Raw genomic sequence first — 14,576 nt, forward strand, 5'->3', positions numbered from 1 at the left:
GACATAATCTGCTGAATGAATGAAAACATGACAGTTAAAACAAGCTTTTACATATATGCCCTCTGGCAACGTAACACGCTCGCTGCTTATTAAATAATTATTACACCAGTCAAACATAAACATGATCCCTTGGCTTCTGCCTGTAAAAGAACAAGACAATAATTTAAACACTTATGCAGAAGAACATTATCAGCTGAACAGTTACTCTCCGTGAATTATGAGTTACTGGACGAGAGAATGCTTGACATAATGGTGATTGAAAAGCTGCTTACCATTTTGCTTGCATTGGGATGCATTGCCAACGTTATGGCTGAGGCTGATGCTGATGCCAATGTTATGGCTGTGACTGATGCTGATGCCAACGTTATGGCTGTGACTGATGCTGATGCCAACGTTATGGCTGTGACTGATGCTGATGTGACTGATGCTGATGTGACTGATGCTGTTGCCAACGTTATGGCTGTGACTAATGCTGATGCCAACGTTATGGCTGTGACTGATGTGACTGATGCTAATGTTATGGCTATGACTGATGCTGTTGCCAACGTTATGGCTGTTTAAATAATTATTACACCAGTCAAACATAAACATGATCCCTTGGCTTCTGCCTGTAAAAGAACAAGACAATAATTTAAACACTTATGCAGAAGAACATTATCAGCTGAACAGTTACTCTCCGTGAATTATGAGTTACTGGACGAGAGAATGCTTGAAATAATGGTGATTGAAAAGCTGCTTACCATTTTGCTTGCATTGGGATGCATTGCCAACGTTATGGCTGAGGCTGATGCTGATGCCAATGTTATGGCTGTGACTGATGCTGATGCCAACGTTATGGCTGTGACTGATGCTGATGCCAACGTTATGGCTGTGACTGATGCTGATGCCAACGTTATGGCTGTGACTGATGCTGATGCCAACGTTATGGCTGTGACTGATGATGATGCCAACGTTATGGCCGTGACTGATGATGCTGATGCCAACGTTATGGCCGTGACTGATGATGCTGATGCCAACGTTATGGCCGTGACTGATGATGCTGATGCCAACGTTATGGCTGTGACTGATGATGCTGATGCCAACGTTATGGCTGTGACTGACGATGCTGATGCCAACGTTATGGCTGTGACTGATGATGATGATGCCAACGTTATGGCTGTGACTGATGATGATGAGGCCAACGTTATGGCTGTGACTGATGATGATGCCAACGTTATGGCTGTGACTGATGCTGATGCCAACGTTATGGCTGTGACTGATGTGACTGATGATGATGCCAACGTTATGGCTGTGACTGATGCTGATGCCAACGTTATGGCTGTGACTGATGATGATGATGCCAACGTTATGGCTGTGACTGCCGTGACTGATGCTGATGCCAACGTTATGGCTGTGACTGATGCTGTTGCCAACGTTATGGCTGTGACTGATGCTGTTGCCAACGTTATGGCTGTGACTGATGCTGATGTGACTGATGCTGATGTGACTGATGCTGTTGCCAACGTTATGGCTGTGACTGATGCTGATGTGACTGATGCTGATGTGACTGATGCTGTTGCCAACGTTATGGCTGTGACTAATGCTGATGCCAACGTTATGGCTGTGACTGATGTGACTGATGCTAATGTTATGGCTATGACTGATGCTGTTGCCAACGTTATGGCTGTGACTGATGCTGTTGCCAACGTTATGGCTGTGACTGATGTGACTGATGCTGATGCCAACGTTATGGCTGTGACTGATGCTGATGTGACTGGTGCTGATGTGACTGGTGCTGATGTGACTGGTGCTGTTGCCAACGTTATGGCTGTGACTGATGCTGATGTGACTGATGCTGATGTGACTGCTGTTGCCAACGTTATGGCTGTGACTGATGCTGATGCCAACGTTATGGCTGTGACTGATGCTGATGCCAACGTTATGGCTGTGACTGATGCTGCTGATGCCAACGTTATGGCTGTGACTGATGATGCTGATGCCAACGTTATGGCTGTGACTGATGCTGATGCCAACGTTATGGCTGTGACTGATGCTGCTGATGCCAACGTTATGGCTGTGACTGATGATGCTGATGCCAACGTTATGGCTGTGACTGATGCTGATGCCAACGTTATGGCTGTGACTGATGCTGATGCCAACGTTATGGCTGTGACTGATGATGCTGATGCCAACGTTATGGCTGTGACTGATGCTGATGCCAACGTTATGGCTGTGATTGATGATGCTGATGCCAACGTTATGGCTGTGACTGATGCTGATGCCAACGTTATGGCTGTGACTGATGCTGATGCCAACGTTATGGCTGTGACTGATGCTGATGCCAACGTTATGGCTGTGACTGATGCTGATGCCAACGTTATGGCTGTGACTGATGCTGATGCCAACGTTATGGCTGTGACTGATGATGATGCCAACGTTATGGCTGTGACTGATGCTGATGCCAACGTTATGGCTGTGACTGATGCTGATGCCAACGTTATGGCTGTGACTGATGCTGATGCCAACGTTATGGCTGTGACTGATGCTGATGCCAACGTTATGGCTGTGACTGATGCTGATGCCAACGTTATGGCTGTGACTGATGATGATGCCAACGTTATGTCTGTGACTGATGCTGATGCCAATGTTATGGCTGTGACTGATGATGCCCCAGCTTCTAGTGATTCACTGCAAAGATAAATAACAGCAAAATTAGACCTTTTATGACAGAAAAAAGAAAACGCAACGGTTGGTTAGAAATAGTTAAGCCCCTCAACATTTGATCTGATAAAGATGATTTGCCAATGAAAATATCTAGCATTGAGATTTCCAACAGAATCCACTATGCCCATTTAAAGATGCTTGACACAGAGGAATTACACCAGTGAGCCAAGCACTGAGATTATGCTTGTGAAAGATGTTACTACGGAGACCTCTATACCCATTGAATAAGCTATACCACGTAATATACTTGTGAAAGGAGATTTGCCACCGATATGGCTGATAAAGATGCAATGCCAAATATATGGCTGTGACTAATGCTTTGCCAATACTATCGCTGTGACTGATGCTTTGTTAACAATAAGGCTGTGACTGATGCATTGAATTTGCGGAGGACTTGATGCTGCTGCTTGTTTAAGGGATTGCCATGCCTTCCTTGAACGTAGATGTAACCCCAGCTTATAGTGAATCACTGCAAAGACAAATAACAGCAAAATTAGACCTTGTATGACAGAAACAAAAAACACAACAGTAAGTTAGAAATAGTTAAAACACTAAACATCCATCCATTTTCTGCCTCTTATCCGGGCCGGGTCGTGGGGCAGCAGTCTAAGCAGAGACGCCCAGACTTTCCTCACCCCAGAAACCTCCTCCAGCTCTTCCGGTGGGACCCCGAGGCATTCCCAAGCCAGCCCAGAGACATAGTCTCTCCAGCATGTCCTGGGTCTACCCCGAGGCCTCCTCCCGGAGGGACATTCCCGGAACACCTCCCTAGGGAGGCGTCCAGGGGGCATTCGGACCAGATGCCCGAACCACCTCAACTGACTCCTCTCGATGTGAAGGAGTAGTGGCTCTACTCCAAGCTCCTCCATGGGACCAAGCTCCTCACCCTATCTCCAAGGGTGCGCCCCAGATTAATAAGCAAAATGAGACCTTTTATGACAGAAAAAAGAAAAACAACATGGTTAGAAATAATTAAACCACTAAACATTTGATACTTAAGATCCTTCTTGTATTTAAGTGTGTAGTACAAAATATTCTAAATTCAGAATATTTGATTAAAATGAGAAATAACAAAGTTTTCAAAAGCAAACAAATGGTAGAATTTTGAAGACCACTGCCACCAGGTATTTGGGTTAGACAAGATTTAAGAGAACTTTGCGCTCGATGATAGAAGTTGATTCTGGACGCACAGGAGAGGAAAATGCTGAATTGCTTGTTTTCTATTCTGAATGAAATTGCTTGAATCCAACGGAGTCCTCTATGCCCTGTAAATATCAGTTCCCGCTGAAAGAGATATGACTGTGAAATGCGTTTCCAGCATGTAGATTGCTTGTGTTGAGATGAGTTGCCGACAAGATTGCTTGCTCTGAGATGCGATTCTTGATTTAGAATTTGCTAAACCAGTTTGCTTGTGTTGCAAGCAGAAACAGCTTGCGTTAATTATTTCAGAATAATTTGATTTATGTAACTGAGTAACTTGATTTTTTTTTTTTTTTTTTGCAATTGTGAAATTCGGTAACCTCCGACCACCAGGTATTTGCATTGGCTTGCCATGAGTTGTCGAGATCTTTGAGTTTTAATGGTATCAGTTATTTCAGGACATACAGAGGTAACTGCAGAAACCTGAATGGCTCAATTGTGGAGACAAGCCTTACATTGCTGCAGCAGTTGCTTCACCTATTTGAAATTAATGACCTGAATAATGCTTTTTACTACTTGATGATGAGTGAACCGAGATTTTTACATGGGATTAATATTTTTTATGCTTTGATAGAAATTAAATGAACTATAGTGATTGAAGTTCATTTCCGGTTTTATTTTGAAAGGACGATACTCTATTTCCGGTAGTTCGTGAATGCCATTTACACGTAACTTTGTAAACAAGAAATAGCCATGCTGGATGACTTTAGCATTTTTTCAAAGAGCAGTGCGTGATTATTCTGATTTGAGATAACAGAACAACATCATGTGATCAACGTTACGATCTGAATTACCGGGAATTAGCCGGTGGATGAGTAATATTTTCCGGATTTGAAAACACGAGAGCTGCGTCCCACCTGAAGAATACCTGCAGGTTGAGGACGACTTCCTACCAGTGAGAGGCTGCTGCGTTCTTGTTTGCCGGCTAGCTGCTTGAGTGGGTTGATTGCATGGAAATAGCCACGGAGTATGAGGTTGATCTGCGATGAACTGCAGCTGAAAGTCCACAGAAAGGTACGTTACCTACTGATCTTGCATCAAATGGGATGAAATTACCCGTAACGAGCGCACGAAGCCAGCTTGAAAGAACTAGGGAAGAAAAAGGATCATATTTAAAAGGAGAGCTGAACGATGATAGGCCGAAAACGAAGGAGGAACGCTGCGCTATTGGTTAGATGAGGTCCGGTGACAGACAGCTGATTAACCTGCGGACAGCCCAAAACTGACAGCTCGAGAATGACAGCGGAAATGAGATAGCGTGAAAAAGGGTGACTGAGAAACCTGATAGTGGATCACTTAAAGTCTTCCTTACTGAACTTTCGCTAAGCTTCATTTAGCTGCTGGCAAATAACACTTAGCCTACTGGCTTGCTGCTTACTGAGGGTCCACACCATACACTGTTTATATTATTTACAATACGGTCCACACTAACCAGTGTTAGTGTGGACCGACACTGATACATTAAAACGTCCAGTTTATTTATAGAATAAAACATTTTGACTGTTCAGAAAATAACAGTTTATGTGTTTAAGTGTTGATAAGGATTATATAGAGTTTTATACCACATACATTGTATCATCTCCCGGTGTCACGAGTGAATCAGTTTAATTACCGCAGGATTTAATTTGTCTTGGCTGTGCTTGTCCAGTCTGTGCTTTCCGGGCTGTGGAGCTGGTGACTAAGTATACAGCCATTTCTAGCTGTTTCGGAATTGTATTTGTCCAGTGCTATTTACGTACAACCCAGTACCTAGTACCCAACCCCTTACATCTTTTTGACTGTCTCAGCACATAAATCTTATCCTTTCTGTTAACAAAATTGACGAAGATTATTGGCTTATCCATATGTGAACATATAGAATGAATGAATGAATGTTCTTACTGCTCAAGAATTGAGCAACTTTTTTCTCTAAACTTGCAGTGACAGACACACATGGGGAGAAACAGAGAGATTTTTAAAATAGAAGCTTACCAACAACAGCAAGTCATTATCATCATCATCTTCACTAATATCCCTAATTGCCTGTCAAGCAATATGCTTGTCATTAAAAATGTACATTAAATCAATATTTGTTATTATCTCAACATACGTTTTATTGTTGGCTTGGGATTTGTGGTGCTGTTTTCGGTTGGCCACAATTCCTCTGATGTCTAGCTTTATCTTAGGTTCCTTGGGACTGTTGGTAAGGATGGTTAACAGACAAACAGTAAGGTCCTTTACCTGCTTTTGTAAAGTGTCTCGAGATAACGCCTGTTATGAATTGACGCTATATGAATAAAGATTGATTGATTGTATCCCCGTTGTTGCGATACTGACAGATGCATGTAGATGGGCATCTGTCAGCCTGAATCTCAGCTTGGATTTGTTGATGGCCATGGTGGAGAAAGTCTCAAATGCTGCTTCCAAATAAAGAGGCCATTCTGATAGCATGCTGACGAAGTGCAGGGTATGTGGATGGGGAAAGTCCTTTATAGAACTCGATGACATTCTTGTCATAATACGCTAAGTCGATGAGCTCAAACTGCATTTCTGCAGACTCCTTCTCAGGGACACATGAGAAAGGATTTTGAAAGAGGTTGAATGACTTCTCGTGGTCTCTGAATTTTTCTTATGAGGTTATGGTTTTTGTCTGAACGCAGGTGATGTAAAACGTGGCGCCCGTATGTCATCTACACGCGCCTTGCAGGCGGGACAATGGGTTAAGTCTCTCTGTTTTGAGCTGTCTCTACAGCAGTTCAAGTTTTCGCTGGAAAGCTCTGACGTTGTCAAATAGTGTGGAAATGAGCTTCCCATGGCCCTGCAGCTTCGCATTGAGATCACTGTGGCAAGTATTCAAGTCAACAAGGAGCGCTAAGTCACAGAGCCAATTAGTGTCAGTTAACTGTGTCACATCTTGTCCTTTTGACTGTATGTCTGTTTGACTGTAGGAAAACCTCTTATTTCTTTCCTCAGGATAAAAAAAATGCTTCAGTGTGGCACCTCTGCTTAGCCACCTTATGGCAGAGAAGTAGATAACGTCGCCAAAATCTGCCTCTGATTGAGCCAAAAAAGTCTTAAATATTATTATATAAAATATAATCTTTTATAATCTCTTACACTCATAGTCCAAACCAAACAGGAAGTCCGCCATTTTTTTTTTTGAATGGCTTAAATTCGCGTTTCACAGGTTACCTATTTGAACGAACTCGGACAAAAGCGTTTATCTGATTGACACAAACTTAGCGTAAGTGTGTTCTTGACTTGTTGAATATCCCATTGTGCTTTGCTCATTAATTCATTAAAGGGTGTAACCTCAGCGTACCATCAAACTTGTTTGATGTTTCGTCGCACCTTTATAAAAGACCTGCCCACAGAGTTTTTTTGTCCTACATGCATAACAATTTATCTGCATGTCAGAATCTATTAAAAACCCTATTTTGAACAGGGGCGTAAACCCCTGTTCAAAATTCAACAGGAAGTCCACTAGGATTTTTGTAATGTACAACAAACAGGATTTTCCACCTTTTACTTAGGACGGCGTTGAAAGCTCAATTTTAGATCTACATGGTATTTTCTGGTATGTTGCAAAAGTCCACAAAATTCCGAATCCATTGATACCAATCATGACAGGCTACTAAGTCGGGAACAGGGGTTAAAAACAGTCTGAAATCAAGGTAGTTTTTACTTTACTATCTCTTATTTAAAACTAAGGCAATGCCATCTTTTGGTGGCTATCCATGATTGAAAACAGGAAGTTCCCAAACAATATCACCATAAACAGGAACTTCCATGCTCCCTTTGTGATAAACATCAACGCCAGGTAGATTGGACGTGGGGCAGTGCTTGTCCAGAAATCCAACTATGGAACCGAGGAAGTCCTCGGAAATTGTAACACATTAATTTTACAAACCAGAAAACAGAGAACATGCAAGAAAACTCCAACACACCCAAACTCACCATCCCTGGGAAAAGCTGGGAGTGGATTTGATGAGTCCCATTCCAAAAAGCTCCAAGCAAAATGTTTACCTCCTTGTGTTTGTTGATTATTTCTCCCGATTGGTTGAACTGTTCCCCATCAGAAATGCCACTGCTGAAACCATCTCTCAGGTCATGGTTAAAGATATTTTGACCAGATGGGGCATTCCTGACTACATCCTGTCGGGCCAGGGAACACAGTTTGTTTCATCAGTTTTCCAAACTGTATGCAGGACCTGGAATGTGGAACACAAGTTAACATCTGCGTACCATCCACAAATTAACCTTACAGAGAGAGTGAACCGTATTCTAAAAATCAATGATAGCGTCCTATGTTGATGACAATCATAAAGATTGGGATAAACACCCATCTGAGTTCCGGTTCGCGATTGACTCTGCATTCCAGGAGTCAACAGGAGTTTCTCCTGCAGAGCTTAATCTTGGTCACTCCCTGAGAGGACCTCTTGAGGTAATGTTGCAACCTCAAGAAACTGCTCCGGACACCCCTCCATACACCAAAATCACACAGCTAAAAGATCTCTCTCAATAGATTTTCATTTCCTCCTGCTAGTTTTCATTTTGTCTTGTTTGTAATGTCTTAAATGTTAACGCATATTTTTCACATCCTCATATTCATTTCTCACTTGTATTGTGCTGCATCACTAATAATAATAATAAAAAAAACCTATGACAAATGCCGACACAACCTTGAGAGAGAGAGGGAAAAAGGGAGACTTACATATAGGCTGTGGGTGGGACAGTGCCCTGTGTGTATGAAATTTAAACTTTGGCGCATATCGTGACCCTGACCCAGCACAATTCGGAAAATTTTCACAGCTCATGTTGTGCACTTATCTAAATCACACCCCCGCCCGGTTGTCCACTGACAGCTTACTTTTAGGTGGATGAACTGCTCAGGATACAGTCTGGGGCATTTGTTTTACTTCCCCCTAGCGACCTCCCAAGTCCATGCATGTTGATTTTGAAAGTGTAGTGTCGGAATCAGGGATGACGTCAGTAGTAGTTAGACTTGTAAAACTACCAGTCTAACTACTACTGACGTCAAGTATCGCTTTAACTACAGTCCCAAAAGGCATGAATCTGTTACTGTTATACAGTATGTTCTATACTTTAATTATAACACGCTTATTTGAAAACAGGGACAGTGCACATTAACAACATTTCTGTAAATGCGCCAGAATTAGCCAAAGGGCTATTTTTCATCTGTAGTCCCCAGACAGATGTTAAAGTCATCCTAAAAAAGGAAAAACAGACAGAACAGAATATTAAAAATAAGATAAAAATGAAAAAGTAACTGGCCAAGGCAATCTGCAAAACATGCACAGCAGTTAACAACATAACAAAATAACACATCATCAATCAGAAACATCATTTAACACATCCCCAAAAACATGCAGCACAGAAACCCATGACGCAAGACACATCACACCACAGCATGTAACGCAGAAGCACAGACACAAATGCATGCATACACAATAAAAGCAAGACCACAATAATACATGCATGCTGACACATGAAGGCAAACAGACAACAGCAAGATGGCTGCAGGTTCAGCACAGATGGACCGAGGACAGGAAGGTGCAATCTAGACAGAGCTGAGCACCAATTAACCAACTCTTCAAGTGAGCTCTGAATAAATTGTAGGTACTCAGGTCTCTAATAGTTGCTGGGATGGAATTCCATTGTAGTGCAGCTCTAACAGAGAATGCAGACTGACTAAAATTAATTTTCTTAAGTGGGATAATACAGTCTCGTCTTGCTGCACCTCTTGTGACCCCAGTTGTTCTTATGTTGACGAACTGTCTGAGCGGAGGAGAGGTGGAACCATGTTTAATCTTGTGCATAACACAAGCATTTACATATTTAATCAAATTGTCCCAACTAAGCAGGTGATATTTTCTTAATAGATAGATCGATGGATACTTTATTGATCCCGAGGGAAATTCAAGAAATGATATTTATTGGGCAATGATGAAAATGTACTGGTTTCTTATATTTCTTGATATTTATTGGGCAATGATGAAAATGTACTGGTTTCTTGTCAAGGATTTTAACTGTTCATTTATACAAAGATTCTATTGGTTTTAGCGACCATGGAATGCATATACATCTTAGCCGCCTATGTTGACAAGTAATCTCGAAAGAACATGAAGTTTGAGAGATTGAATTTAACCCGGTTACAGACCTGTTTCACCTGAGCCTTGAAAGAAAGTTTGGAATCAACCAAAACACCAAGGTACGTGTATTCAGATGCAACCTGTAGCCTCTCCCCTGATACAAAGATATCCAGCTCAACACTAGGACCGTTCTTCTTGGTAAATAACATACATTCTGTTTTAGACACATTTAGCTGCAGACAGCATTGCTTTAACCATGCTGTTACATGAGCCATGGAGTTTGTGAGTTTATCAGCAACCTGTGTCATGCTGCTACCATGTACATAAATTACTGTGTCGTCAGCATACATTTGGATTTGACGTCAGGATATACATATGGTAAGTCATTGATATATAATGTAAATAGCAAAGGGCCCAGTATGGATCCTTGTGGGACTCCTGTGGACAGACGAAGGGCAGCTGATTGATGATTCTGTACCTGAACAGACTGAGATCGATTTGACAAATATGATTCTATCCACTTAAGTGTATTTTAACAAAAATTAAAACGAGCTAACTTTGACATGAGAATTCTATGATTAACAGTATCAAATGCCTTCTTGAGATCAAGAAACACAGCTCCAACAACACCACCTTTATCCAATAGAGATTGGATTTTTTTCTATTAAAAAACAGTTGGCTGTTTCAGTTGAATAATTGGCTCTGAAGCTGAATTGCATTGGGTGCAGAGAGATGGAAGATGATTTGTTCAGCTACTACTTTCTCTGCAACCTTTGACACTGTAGGTAGGATGCTGATAGGTCTGTAATTGCAGGTTGAAACAGGATCTCCACATTTAAATATTGGGACGACAACAGCCGACTTCCAAACACTCAGAAACAATCCCTGAGAAATCGAGAGGTTAATAATTTTGGTGGTAGGATTAGTTAGTGTTGTACTGAGCTCTTTGAGCATAACTGCATCCATACCAAATATATCCTTTGCTCTGGATTGTTTCATAGATCGAATCATTCTGGCAACCTCTGATTCAGTGACATTCCTTATGCTATTGTATTAACTGGACAAATATTAGTGTACTCAGGTGAAAAACACTCTGCAATAGTAGCCACTGAATCGATAAAGTAGTGGTTACGAGCTTCCGCTACTTCCGCAGGATCATTTGTAAGCATTCTATTTATTTTAAGTTCAAGCAGTTTCTTCTCTTTATTTTGACGTCCTGTTACTTTTTTTAACTGGTTCCAGATAATTTTAGAGTTACCTCTTGCCTTTTCTATTATGGTCAAGAAAAAATCTGCCTTTGCTTTTCTTAGTTTCTTTACCACTTTGTTCCTTAGACTAGCAAAGTGCTGTCTGTCATGACTCATCTTAGTTTTTATTGCAGTTTTTAAAACAAGATCCCGTTCTTTCATTAGTTTTAAAATGTCTGCATTTATCCAAGGGACAGTGTGTTTGTTATTTTTGCACCTAAATTTGCAGTTAAAATCTTTAATAATGCTCTCCAGTTTATTTGAGAATATTAGACTTATCTTCTTCATGGTCTATGTCCAACAGTAAATTATCCTATTCAATCTGTTCAACAGCACTTTTAAAGTTCTCGTTTGTTTTTGGGGATTCCAAAAGATTCATATTTCTTGGCACTAGGGCTAGGGCAAGGCAAGGCAAGTTTATTTATATAGCACTGTTCAGACACAAGGCAATTCACAGTGCTTTACAGACATAAAAACATAAAAACATTAAAACAGAGCTTAAGGAAAGGATGCAAAATACATCATTAAAAGACGGGGATGAAAGTGAAAATACTCGATAAAGGAACAACTGTTAAAACTATTAAAAAAAGGAAGAATGTGTGCACTAAGGCAGACAGTATATTTCTAATTGAAAGCCTGAGCGAATAACAACGTTTTAAGGCCTGATTTAAAGGAGTTGAGTGTGCCGGCAGTCCTCAGTTGTTCAGGGAGTTTGTTCCACAGTTGAGGTGTGTCGTGACTAAACGCTGCTTCACCTTGTTTGGTTCTGACTCTGGGAACACTGAGTAAACATCTTCCTGAGGACCTGAGCGGTCTGGATGTTTTATATTTATCGGTTATCTGTTTTAAGTTCTTTCTAGAGGATTTCTCCCCCCATAATTTTATACGTCTATATTACTCTTCATTGACTGTAATATCTTTAGTTATATTCCAACATTCTCTCCATCTTAAGGCAAAACACTACAGGTGAATAGGGTAAAGAAATTAACTTACAAATATCAACATGCAGCTTCTCCAGTTTTTTACTTAAATTAACAAACATTTTTAATGTTACAAAATTTCTGAAATGTTATGTTTAAATATGCAGATAATGCATTAGCTAATGATATATATGCTAATTTGCATACATTGGGAATACAAATGTGAACAAAGCCAGGTTCAAAATTATTTTTTTCATTTAGTTAGTGTATTAAATACACAGGATTTTACAAAGGGGATTTTGGATATGGTTTTTTATCACTCCATAATTCAGAAGATACTATAAACAGACAAAAAAAAAAAAACAATTTTCGGCGTGTTTTAGGAATAAACTGTAAATTAGGCTATAGATGATGAATTGCTAAGAAGCAAAACAACTGGTCAGTTCATTGGTTACAACAATGTAGACCATGTCTAGCACATGGACATTAACAATTGGATAAAACAACATTGCCAGATAAGACCTTCAACTGTAAACAACCACAGAAAACCACATATGCAGACACTAATTTGCAACCAGAAGTGCAACTCTTGTCCGCTCCGCAACTAGCCGCTGGACAGTGCATTTGTTGACCAAAGTCATTCTAACCATATTTCTGACATACTTCTGGTTTATGAAAATGTTGCGCAATGCAGAGTGAATTTGTGTGGGTGTGAGACGGAGAGAGAGGGAAAAAGAGAGACTTACATATAGGCTGTGGGTGGCACAGTGCCCTGTGTGTGTGAAATTTAAACTTTGGCGCATATTGTGACCCTGACCCAGCACAATTAGGAACGTTTTCACAGCTCATGGCGTGCACTTTTATCAGCATCTAAATCACACCCCCACTCTACTACACAGATATTTTAATGAATTCTCAAACAGTCCTGTGGAAAGCGGGACCAAAATGCGTCTGAACAAATCACCCATCCATCCATCCATTTTCTACCGCTTATCCGGGGCCGGGACGCGGGGGCAGCAGTCTTAGCAGAGACACCTAGACTTCCCTCACCCCAGACACCTCCTCCAGCTCTTCCGGTGGGACCCCGAGGCGTTCCCAAGCCAGCCGAGAGACATAGTCTCCCCAGCGTGTCCTGGGTCTACCCCGAGGCCTCCTCCCAGAGGGACATGCCCGGAACACCTCCCTAGGGAGGCGTCCAGGGGGCATCCAGACCAGATGCTCGAACCACCTCAACTGACTCCTGTCGATGTGGAGGAGTAACGGCTCTACTCTGAGCTCCTCCCTGGTGACCGAGCTCCTCACCCTATCTCTAAGGGTGCGCCCAGCCACCCTACGGAGGAAGCCCATTTCGGCCACTTGTATCCGAGATCTCGTTCTTTCGGTCATGACCCAAAGCTCATGACAATAGGTGAGGGTAGGGACGAAGATCGACCAGTAAATCGAGAGCTTCGCCTTTCGACTTAGCTCCTTCTTTGGAGAAGAAACTTCTTTGGAGCTCTTTATTTGGAGACCAAACCGTACTGGCGCCTGTGACTGGCAGTGCCACGGCTCGCTCTCTGTTGTGTAGATTATTGATGATTATTGTTTCACTATATGTGATCTTAGCAGCCCAGATGACAAATGGAAGTGTCCTGGCTTTACAAACCTATGATCGGGACTCTTTATTTCGTATCAAAGAGTCATTGGAGGACATGTTTCATACCTGGGACAGGTACAAACAGGCGTTTCCGCCTCCGTTTGAAATCGATCCCGACTCACCTGACTACTTGGTGCTGTATCGGGTGCCGGGTAAGACCCACAGGAGATCCAGAAAAAGAGGCTCTCGGTCCGGTATCCAAGTAAAGCGAAGACGTGCTGCGGCGCACGGGGGCTCCGTCGTCTTCGGCTGCTGGGACCACGCTCGGTTCCTGCGCCAGATTCCTCTCCTCGATGTGTGCGTCAGCGTGTCCTCGCTGCCGCCTGCCCGCACTTCAACAAGTGTCCTGGACCCTTCACAGTGCTGGAGCCATGGTCAGGGGTTTTCATCGCCATCGCCTACTTCCGTGTTTATGCCGGCTTTTCCAGCATGGACCAGCTGGAACTCAAGTGACCGCTGGATGTGCCTTCGTCCAATCCCGCTCCGCAACACGGACACTACCTCCGTGACGTCAATCCACGTCGGCATATTGAATGCTTGTTCAATTGCGAACAAGTCTCATTCACTAAACGATCTTTTTACAAGAGAAAATCTGGATATTATGTGTCTTTCAGAGACATGGCAGAGAGAGGAAGAGTTCATTCATTTAAATGATCTCTGTCCACCTGGCTGCTCTGCTGTCGGGAAGCCCCGCCCCTGTCGCCATGGTGGTGGCCTGGCCATTGTGCACAGGGAGATCCAAAAATGCAAACTGATCCAGTCCCAAGATTTCTCTTCG

The 14,576-nt window shown here is 42.2% G+C and overlaps 1 protein-coding gene across 5 annotated transcripts in view; it reads left to right on the forward strand.

Moving 5' to 3' along the window:
* Positions 1–14,576, forward strand: part of thsd7ba (thrombospondin, type I, domain containing 7Ba) — a 419,860-nt gene that overhangs the window by 3,561 nt on the left and 401,723 nt on the right. The gene's annotated exons all lie outside the window — the stretch shown is intronic.

This window comes from Symphodus melops, assembly GCF_947650265.1.
Source record: "Symphodus melops genome assembly, chromosome: 12".
NCBI lineage: Eukaryota > Metazoa > Chordata > Actinopteri > Labriformes > Labridae > Symphodus > Symphodus melops.